General features: G+C 41.4%; 1 pseudogene; it reads right to left on the reverse strand.

The window, feature by feature from the left end:
* Nucleotides 1–4,352: 4,352 nt before the first annotated feature.
* Nucleotides 4,353–5,291, reverse strand: LOC119921830 (annotated as a pseudogene).
* Nucleotides 5,292–10,967: the final 5,676 nt, after the last annotated feature.

The raw sequence follows: 10,967 nt of genomic DNA on the forward strand, positions 1-10,967 counted from the left end.
ACGAAGTGCCCGGGTTGGGTTGTAGTAGGAATTGAGTTAGGTTAGATAGGGCATGGTCGAGCTGATTAAGTGCCTTATGACCCGTGATAAGGAGATTTTGCTTAATGAGGAAAAAATGGGCGACCACTGGAAGTTTTCGAAGAGTGGGAAGACCATGAGTCTGGGAACCAGAACACACAAGAATTAGTTCCAGCTCTGCCACTAGCCTGTTGAGTGGCCTTGGGAAAGTCACAACCTCTCGATGCCTCACTTTCTTCATCTCTAAAATGTTAATAATAATAATAATGATAGCTACCTCTCCCTACCTTAGATGTCTTTCATAGACAAAATGGTATGCTTGATGTGAAAGCACTTTGGAAAAATGAAAGATCTATGCAAATACAAGGTGATATTCTTTTAATTATTATTACGATGAAATGCTCAGCCTTTCCTGTCCCTTGTGGGCAGGGATTGTATCTCTTTATTACTGTATTGTACTTTCTAAGGTCTTAGTACAATGCTCTGCACACGGTAAGTACTCAGTAAATTCGAATGAATGAATGCAAGAATTATTGAATAACCCCGTCTCATTCATCTGGCCCTGTGCTTCGGAAGATCTGTGTGTGGTCCAAAGCTTCCCGAACCACCCCAAGTCATCCCGGAAAGCTTCAAGAGACTCCCCTGGAAGTTTGCCATGTTGACTTTGTGGGAAGTCGCACATGGCCTTGTGATCCAATAATAATAAAAATAATAATAATAATAATAATAATAATAATAACAATGATAATAATAATAATAATAATAGTGTTTGTTAAGTCATTACTATGTGTCAGCCGTTGTACAAAGTGCTGGGGTAGTATACAAAGCAAATTGGGTTGGAAATTGTCCCTGTCCCACATGGGGCTCATAGTTTCAATCTTCATTTTACAGTTGAGGCAACTGAGACCCAGAGAAGTGAAGTGACTTGCCCAAAGACTCACAGCAGACAAGTGACAAAACCAGGATTAGAACCCATTACCTTCTGAGTCCCAAGACTGTGCTGTATCCTCCATGCCATGCTGCCCCGCTGTCCCTGGATGGGTCAAGAAGTGGGTTTCTGGAACTTTGAGGATCACCTTGCCCCCTCCTACCTTAACTCCCTTCTCTCCTTCTACAGCCCAGCCCAGACACTCCACTCTTCTGGTGCTAACCTTCTCACTGTGGCTAGTTCTCGTCTGTCCTGTCATCGACCCCTGGCCCACATCCTACTTCAGGCCTGGAATGCCCTCCCTCCTTACATCCGCCAAAGAAGCACACACACCTCAAAGCCCTACTGAAAGCTCACCTCCTCCAGGAGGCCTTCCCAGACTAAGCCCCCCCTTTTTCTCTGCTCCACCTCTCCTCCCAATTGTCCCGACTACATCCCTTTGTTCTACCCTCCTCCCCTTCCCACAACACGTGTGCATATATGTACATATTTATTATTCTATTTATTTTATTAATTATGTGCATATATATATAATTCTATTCATTTCTATTAATGCTATTGATGCCTGTTTACTTGTTTTGATGTCTGTCTCCCCCCTTCTAGATTGTGAGCCCATTGTTGGGTAGGGATTTTCTCTATTTGTTGATGAATTGTACTTTCCAAGAACTTAATACAGTGCTTGGCATACAGTAAACGCTCAATAAATATGATTGAATGAATTAATGAATTTGGTTGTCTCCCTGCTCCACTCTTACTCTTATTCCTGCTCCCCTTCTGCCTTCTACTTCACTTTCCCAGGGGTGGAGAAAGTGTGGAAGCAGTGGGTGGGACCTGAAGGAAAGGAAGCCTGCCTATTCCACGCCCAGAACAGACTGCTTTCCTCCCTTCTTTTCCTGCTCTCACCATGGCCCTTCCTTCTATGAATGTGCTCCCTCATTAGACTTTAAGCACCCTGAGGGTAGGGATCCTGTCTTCAAACTCCTCTGTTCTATTCCCCATGCTTAATGTAGCACTCTACACACAGCAGGCTCTCAATAAATACTATTACTTGTTGACTATTGCTACCCTTACCTCCCTGATTGTGTCCCTTTCTTTCCCTCTTCAACCATATCCTTGACAGAATTTTAAAAATATATTTTGGTTCCTTTTGAGGATTCCAAAAGAAGTTGGGACCCCTCCACCTCCAGAATCACCCATATCAGTCTGAATAGAATTCCTTTTCTGAAAATCACACTGGTTTCTCCTATGTGTTTGTGCACTGCACAGAGACAGTTAAGTCAATACAGAGCCACATGGAGCCTTGGGCCACAAGGGGCCTCTGCTGGGATACGGAGTCTAATAAAGGGCTCACCACGGATTCAGTCTTGGGGTGAATCAGAGTTTGAGTGTTATCGCCCAAAAGAGCAAATTTAGCTGCTCTAGGACACTTAAAATTTACCTATGTGTCCTCTTTCCTGTCAAGCTACAGCATTTTAGCCCAGCCCACATGGAAGTGTGTAACTACATTCAGAGTTCTGGAGTTTGAGATTTTCTGGATTTCTGCACAGTATTCCAAATGCATTCTCTCCATCCGACCCCCTACCTGCACCACCACCCTGGACACTTTTCTCTAATAATAATAATTAAAAAAAATAATAATAATAACAATAATTGGGGTACTTTTTAAGTGTTTACTCTGTGTCAAGCACTGTACTAAGCTCTGGAGTGGATACAACACAATCAGATCATAGTTCCTGTGTCTCCTAGGGCATACAGTTAAAGTAGGAGAAGGAACAGTTATTTAATCTCCATTTTATAGATGAGGAAACTGAGGTTCAGGGAAGTTAAGTGACTTGCCTAACATTGCACAGGAAGTAAGTGGGGAGCCGGGATTAGACTCAGGTTCTCTGACTCCCAGGCCTGGGACCTTCATTCCAAAGCTATTGGATCCCAGTAGGGATCTCCCTATTTCTTATGTTCCTGCCTGTTTCAAAAATGAATTCAAACAGCTGAAACCTACAGTGCATTCTTTACAGGAGTGAAAATGAAGTCTGGCATCAGTCTGAAAAGTATCAAAAGGTATTTATTGAGCATACAACTATGAAAAGGAAATAAAACACGTTATCTCTGCTCTCAACTTCCAATCTAAGGAAGAAGCTTACTCACAACTGTATGATTCTGTACCTTGCCTGTTGCTTTCTGTTATTGCTTCTTGCCTATAATTTCAAGAAACCTGAAGCTTCTCCCATAGCCAAGCAGTCCTGATGCAAGAAGGAAGAATAGAACTGAAGGAACGAATGGTAGGGAGAGAGAAAGGGAGAGACAGAGAAGTGAAGGGGAGGGAATGAGGGAAAAAAGGGAGGGAAGGATAGTGTAGTGGAGAGGGAAGTTATGAATGTTACACCAAACATTTGATTTGGTGTAAGGTTCAAATGTGCTCGTTGGACAGTTTGGAGCCATTTCCCAACGGATTCATCCATCATAAAGCCCTCCAACCCCTGAGCTCCATCAGTGGCCTTGTAAAGTGCAAATTCTCCTGGCCTGCTCCAAGAAGGGCCATCAGCCCTGACATAAATTCTGCCTTTGGTGCAGTGAGGTATTTGGGAAATTAGGGTTACACCATGTAGAGGGTGGCCACCCAATTCCTTTTTGGCACAAAGTTGGACAAGTGTTCTCAGCATAATTAAAGATAAAGTTACAGAAAGAGCCATAGCTAATAGGAAATAACAGTATCTTGATTCTAAGACACTAACCTTATTCCTAACATCCCAAATATGTAATAGAGAGCAGAGCGATCATAAAGGAGAAACATTGGGAGAAAATTTTGTTATGGACATCAGTCAATCAATCAGTGTTATGCATTGAGCACTTAGTGTGTGCACAACATTTTACAAAGTGCTTGGAAAAGTACAATGCAACAGAGTTAGTAGATATATTCCCTGCCAACAAGGAGTTTTCAATCTGGAGGAGGACCTTACAGTTTAGAGTTTTCACATTAAATCACCTGAAACATGTTGAATTTAATATCTTGGAGATGTTCACCCATTAATTTGTACTTTATATACCCTTGTTTTCACAGAAAATATTTTACCCTAGAGCTCTTCTATGATTTATTTTTGCCTCCCTACTATGAACATCTGTGTTACTATTCTTATTCATTTATTGTTCATTGTTGCCCATTAATTGTTCACTAGAGAATCAGTGCAGTCTAGTAAAATGAACACAGGCCAGGGAGTCAGAGGACAAAGCTCTAATCCCAGCTCTGCCATTTACCACTGTGTAAACTGGGGGAAGACTCAACCAATCTGTGCCTCATTTTCCTCATCTATATAAAGGCAATCCAATACCTGTTCTCCCTCCTATTTAGACTGTGACTTCTGGGTGGGACAGGGACTACAGGCGTTGCTTAAAGGAGGTTTTGATGTAATTATTGGTGGCAATTTTTCCACTTTATTGACCTTTTCAAAGCCTCCTTCACATCCTTGTTCCTCAGGCTGTAAATCAGGGGGTTTAGCATGGGGATGACCAGGGTATAAACCACTGCAGATACTTTCTCTTGCTCCAGGGAATACTGGGAACTGGGCTGAATGTAGCTGAATGACAGAGAGCCATAGAACAAGATCACAGCTGTCAGGTGGGAGGTGCAAGTGGAGAAGGTTTTGTATCTCCCCTTGACTGAGCCTATCCTGAGGATGGTGGTGACAATTTGGACATAAGAGATCACGATGATAATTAAGGTGATTGCTGCAATCACTCCAGAGAAGGTCAAAAGCAGACGCTCATTGGTGCGGGAGTCAGAACAGGAGAGTTTCAGGAGACGGGGCATATCACAGAAGAAATGATTGACGACATTAGGTCCACAAAAATCCAACCTCAATAATCCAATTATGCGTGTCAACGAATTGGCAAGACCTCCCAGGTAGCATGCAAGCACTAGCTGAAGGCAGATCTTTGGGGTAATGATAGCTGTATACAATAGGGGGTTGACAATCGCTGTATAGCAGTCATATGCCATGATAGCCAGGAGGAGGCCCTCAGTAGTAATCTAAATGGCAAAAAAGAAACTCTGAAAGACACAGCCAATAAATGAGCTGGACTTCGGTTCCAAAAGGAAATTAATCAGCATTTTAGGGGCCAGGACAGTCGAGTAGCAGATATCACAGAGTGCGAGGTTACACAGAAAGAAGTACATGGGAGTGTGAAGGGTGACATCAATCTGGATTAATAGGATCATACACACATTTCCTATCATAGTGACCAGATCAATGATCAAGAACAGGGCAAAGAGAGGCATCTGCAATTCTGGACGATCTGTCAGGCCCACAAGCAGGAACTCAATCACTGATGTGTTGTTGCTTCCAGCCATGTATTCAGATTTTCAAATGGATTTTCCTTTTAAATAGAAAGCAAAATGATGTCAACAATAATAGATCATATCATTTATTAAACATTTATTAAACTATGAAAGAGAGCAATAATTGGGGTATTTGTGAAACACTTATGTGCTAAGCACTGTGTAAGTGCTAAGGTAGATAGAAAATAATAAAATGGGACATAGAGGCTGCCCCACGGGATTCAGCCTAATCCCCATTTTACATATGAGGAAACTTTGGCCCAGAGATGATAAGTGAGTAGGTCACAGAAAAGGTAACAGAGCTGAGATTTGAACCGAGGCCTTCCGTGCTCTAGTTACAGGGATTGTAGTAGTAATGGTATTTATTAAATGCCTCTTGACTGCCATGTACTGAACTAAGGACTTTGGAGAGTACAATAGGAGTAAAAGACACTTTCCTGGCCCATCATTGAATCAATCAATCAATGGTAAGTTGTACTTGGAAGAGTGCAATACAATACAATATTTGGTAGAATAGTTGGTAGACATGATAGAGGAGAGTATGGGGTAGTGGATAGAGAATGAGCCTGGGAGTCTGAAGGTTATAAGTGTTAATCCTGGCTCCACTCCTTGTCTATGTGGCCTTGGGTAAGTAACTTCACTTCTCTCTGCCTCAGGTACCTCATCTGTAAAATGGGGATGAAGACTGTGAACCCCATAAAGGGACTGTGTCCAACCCAATTTGCTTAAATCCACTCCAGCACTTAGTACAGTGCCTGGCACAAAGTAAGTGCTTAACAAATGCCATTATTATTATTATCATTATTATTATTACTCATGCCCACAAAGCACTTACAATCTGGAGGGGGAGACAGACAGAGTAAATTTTGGATTAGGGAAATGGCACGGTACAGAAGTGCATTAACTTCATTATCCAAGTGAATCCTACTTCGTCATTTGAAAGGCTGGGTTAATAAAAGATATCAATCTTCTTCTTTGTGACAATGACTTTATTCAATTACATCCCAGTAAAAGAGAGGAAGATATTCACTGAGAGAGTGCTTAGCCCCTAGCCTCCGCTAATACAGTCAGCCCAGAGAACTTACCTAAATTCCTTCCAGATGTATTTTTTGGTTTTGTTTGATTTGTTTTCCAGCTGCTACTACTGTTGCTATGGATTGTGATCCATAGCCTGTGGGCTTACTCAAAACACCTCTTTCCTAGTTCGGAAACTAAAGGGTAAAACAATTGAGACGACTCATAACCATATCCTATGCAGCTATCCAACCTCAGGATGAGGAGTTTGAAAGAAACCTGAATCAGAAAACAAAGTTATTTTGTGGCCATGAAAACAAATCCTATTTTTCTATAATGAGTCCTACTCTCCATTTTGGAGTAGTTTCAGAAATATGGAGGAGAAAGCAACCACTCCTATGCCCAATCTCTTCCCAATTAATTCTCGATTATAAAGAGGTGGCCATTCCAATGACAGAAGCCACATGTCCTGCTGCCTACTCTGACCTTTGATAATGTTGATCTCTCGATACATAGAAGAAAGATCAACTGGGGGACAGAGCAATAGGAATCAGCATTCTGGAGACACTCCAGGAGTGTGTGTCTTCCCCCCTGCTCCAAACACATGCCAGCCATGGTGTTAAATGGTGCCCCTTGACTGTCCACACAATAATAATAATACTATTTGTTAAGCACTTACTATGTGACAAACACTGTACTAAGCACTGCAGTGGATGCAAGATAATCAGGTCCCACATAGGGCTCAAAGAGGGAGAACAGATATTGAATCTCCAGTTTTACAGATAAGGAAACTAAGTCACAGAGAAGTGACTTTCCCAAGATCACACAGCAGGTAAGGGGCAGAGCTAGGTTTAGAACCCAGGTCGCCTGACGCCCAGGCCCACCCCTGGATTTCTTATGCTGAACATAAGAGGGACAGATATGAATTCTCCTTTCTCTAAGTCCTTATGACATCCCTATTAGTCAGCCCAGTTGTCTCAAGTACAGAGGGCAGAAATTATTACTGTCGTCATTATTATCATTTTTATTATTATTATTTAAATCATCTTCTGGCCTCATTAATATATTTTGCTTTCTGCTGTGTATCGATGGCAGAAAGCAAAAAGAACCAAAGTTTTACCACCCTAAAAATACCTTTGTTTTAAGGGACCCCCAAGAAGCTGAGTTGTAATATAAAGCCTCGAGGAGAAAATTTGGCAGTTTGAGTAGACTAAAATGAATAAATCGTATTTGAAGAATTTGCAGTTCTTCCTCTGGGAGGGCAGAGAAAGCACAGTACTTTCCATTGAGGGAGTGCTCAGTATGTAGGGAAGCAGCATGGCCTAGTGGATTTAGCATGGGCCTGGGAGTCAAAAGGATCTGGCTTCTAATCCCGGCTATGTCACTTGTATGCTATGTGACCTTGGATAAGTCACTTCATCTCCTCAGTTTCCTCATCTGTAAAATGGGAATTAAAACTGTGAGCTCCATGTGGGACAGGGACTGATAGACTTCCCAGCGCTTAGTACAGTGTCTGGTATATAGAAAGCGCCTAATACCACTGTTATCATTATATGTCCTGTTAACTGACTGGTAAATTGACTAACTTTATTCTTGAAAAATTGGCTGTGATCTCAACAATTTTTACTTGTAAATCAGACTCTTCCACCTTCCTCCATTTAAAAAACATCAGATGTCTTAGACCATGCTTCTCCATTGTGCACTGTGGAACTGGTGATGTTCAGAATGGCTCCAAAGAGCTGTAGAGTCCAGGTAGGGAACTGCATTCTGGGACCAGCCACTCACTCACTGGGCTTCCACTGCTGAGATTCAGCTAGGAATGGGTTGTAAGGAAAGGAACAAAATTTAGAAAAGCCTCTTTTCCACTGTGCTCCAAGCTAGGAAGTTTATGGCATAGCGCTCCCTTATTCACTGAGAAACCACCTGATGGAATTCATTGCTCTAACTTTTTAGGTGGTGTAAACTTGCATTTGAAAGTCCAAATAGCCAGATATATGTTAATATAACCACATACTAATATCACTCAAAATGTCCTCATCTGTTTAGTAGCTTTGATTTTTGTCTTGCAATTCTACTCTACAAGTAAAAAAATAAATATAGCCACTTACTTTCATAATAGAGGAATTTTTCCCATCAATTCTAATCAGAATCACTAGATCTAGTTCGACTCTCCACTTCACTTGCCTGCAGAGACCTAGCCAGTAAATGGAGAGCCGAATATTCTTCCCTCAAATCTTTCACGCTGATAGACTTCCCATGTCAGATGAGGGTGTTAGAATGGCAAAGAAATACTCGCTGTCTTTAATCATGCAAAGTCCAGAATGATTAAACGCCTGTTGCTGGGAGGATTCAGCCTTAGCAGTTTCTGTGGGTAATGAAGATGTTTTTATATTGGATTGAGGATCACTTGGGGACAAACTCCCTGGCTCATAACACAGTCCTGAAACTCAGGCGACCCACAGATTGGATCATTAACTTGCCTTTTGGGTCCCCTGGGCTCAGACTTCTCTGATGGTAATACTGTAGATTTCCCTTCTTTTTAACTTTGGGACTGTCCAACCCCAACCTTTAGGGAAGAGCAATGGCAATGCTAAATGTCTGTATGTCCTTGTTTGCATTAAAGTGAATGTATAATCACTAATATATGATAGGAGACAGTGCTCTGCATAAAGACCAAAACTTTTTTTCAGAAAAGGAGGAAAGAAGCAATTTGGCCTGTAGAGAAGCAGTATGATCTGGTAGAGCACAGACCTAAGAGTTGGAAGATCTGGATTCTAATCCTGGCTCTTCCACTCATCTGTTGTGTGGCCTTGGGCAAGTCACTTAAATTCCATGTTCCTCAGTTACCTCATATGTAAAATGGGGATTGAGACTGTGAGCACTACGTGGGATAGGGATTGTATCTAACCCAATTATCTTGATTCAACCCCAGGACTTAATACAGGACTTGACACATAATAAGCACTTAACAAATGTCATACTTTTTAAAATGTGAACAGTTGGATTTGTAGATGAGTTAGGGCTTAAGAAATAGAGTGATGCACTCGAAGATCTGTACATAAGTGCTCTTTTACATTGTGAATTCAAAAGTGCTCAGGTAATGCAGAACTGTTGAGATAGCAGATGGAGTGATTTAACCTGAGGATAATAGCAATTAACAGAGAAAGTCTCTTTAGAGAAGATGTGAATATAAGAGGGTTTTGAACCTGAGAAGAATGAGGAAGATGATCATTCTGATTTGAAGTGGGAGGGAGTTCCAGGCAGAGGGAATGTCATGGGGAAAATGTTGGCAGCATGAGAGACAAGACCATCCCTGCTCCTCAGGCTGCAAATCAGGAGGGTCAACCCTGTTTATATATTTATAATATATAAATATTATATTGGATATAAGCCACTGTGTGTACTTTCTCTTGCTCGATGGAATACTGGCAGCTTGGCTGGATGTGAGTTGGTTAGCTTGAGAGGAGTGAAGAGTGTGAGCTGGGGTGTAGTGGGAGAAGAGAGGATAAGTAGGAAGAACAGAATTAATTTAGTGGCTTAAAACCAATGATTTAGGAGTCTCTGGGTGCCGCAGAGAGGAGTGAGTAACTACTAGAGTTTAAACAGTGGAGATAAAAGCAGAATGATATTTTTGAAAATTCTCTTTTGGGCAACAGAATGACATACAGAATGGAGGGGGTGAAATTAAGTAGTTCAACTGATCATCATCATCATTGAAATTTATTGAGTGCTTACTATATGCAGAGCACTGTACTATGCATTTGAGAGAGTACAGTATAAAGGAGTTGGTAGACAGGTGCCTAGCCTACAATGAGCTTACAATGTAGAAGGAGAGACATTAATATAAATAAATGTTACCAATTTACAGTAAACTCTGTTATCAACACTAATGCATGATGCTGCCATGCAAACTGTTGAAAAAACACAGAACTATTAAGACTCTGTTTTTGGAGTTAAAAAAAATCTCTTTTAAAGCTTGGGAGGAAAAGAGCATCACAGATTCCCCAGTAGTCAAATTGAATTATATCATCTACTGGAATCTCCTGAAGAATGAATTCAGTTTAGCAGATCATAAAATCCACTCTAATATAGAAGGTGCATGAATAAATCAGGATTCAACACTGGAAAACAGACTTGGCCCTACGTTCCCATCCCAAGGTGTGTAATTTAGAGTATGCTGGTCTCTAAGGTCGTAGCTGAGTGTCAGTTCACTTATTTTAATGTTTTTGTCTGTGTTCATGGTTGTATTTGTGTTGTAATAATAAAAATTATGGTATTTGTTAAGTGATTACTATGTGCCAAGCACTGTTCTAAGCACTGGGTTATTGCAAAGTTATCGGGTTGTCCTCCATGGGGCTCACAGTCTTAATCCTCATTTTACAGATGATGTAACTGAGGACCAGAGAAGTGAATTGACTTGCCCAAGGTCAAACAGCAGACAAGTGGTGAAGCCTGGATTAGAACTCACATCCTCTGACTTCCAAGCCTGGGCTATTTCCACTAAGCCACACTTCTTCACATTTGTGTATATGTGTATGATCAGAGGTGTCAGTGGTCTCTAGATTTATGAGCGGGTCTCTGTATGAGAGTGGGTGGGTGACAGTGGAGAGAAGAGAAAGACGTTGATGGAGAAGGTGGCAGTAACAGTATAGATTAGCCTTAAGTGGTAGGGAT

This window comes from Tachyglossus aculeatus, unplaced genomic scaffold (assembly GCF_015852505.1).
Source record: "Tachyglossus aculeatus isolate mTacAcu1 unplaced genomic scaffold, mTacAcu1.pri SUPER_30, whole genome shotgun sequence".
NCBI lineage: Eukaryota > Metazoa > Chordata > Mammalia > Monotremata > Tachyglossidae > Tachyglossus > Tachyglossus aculeatus.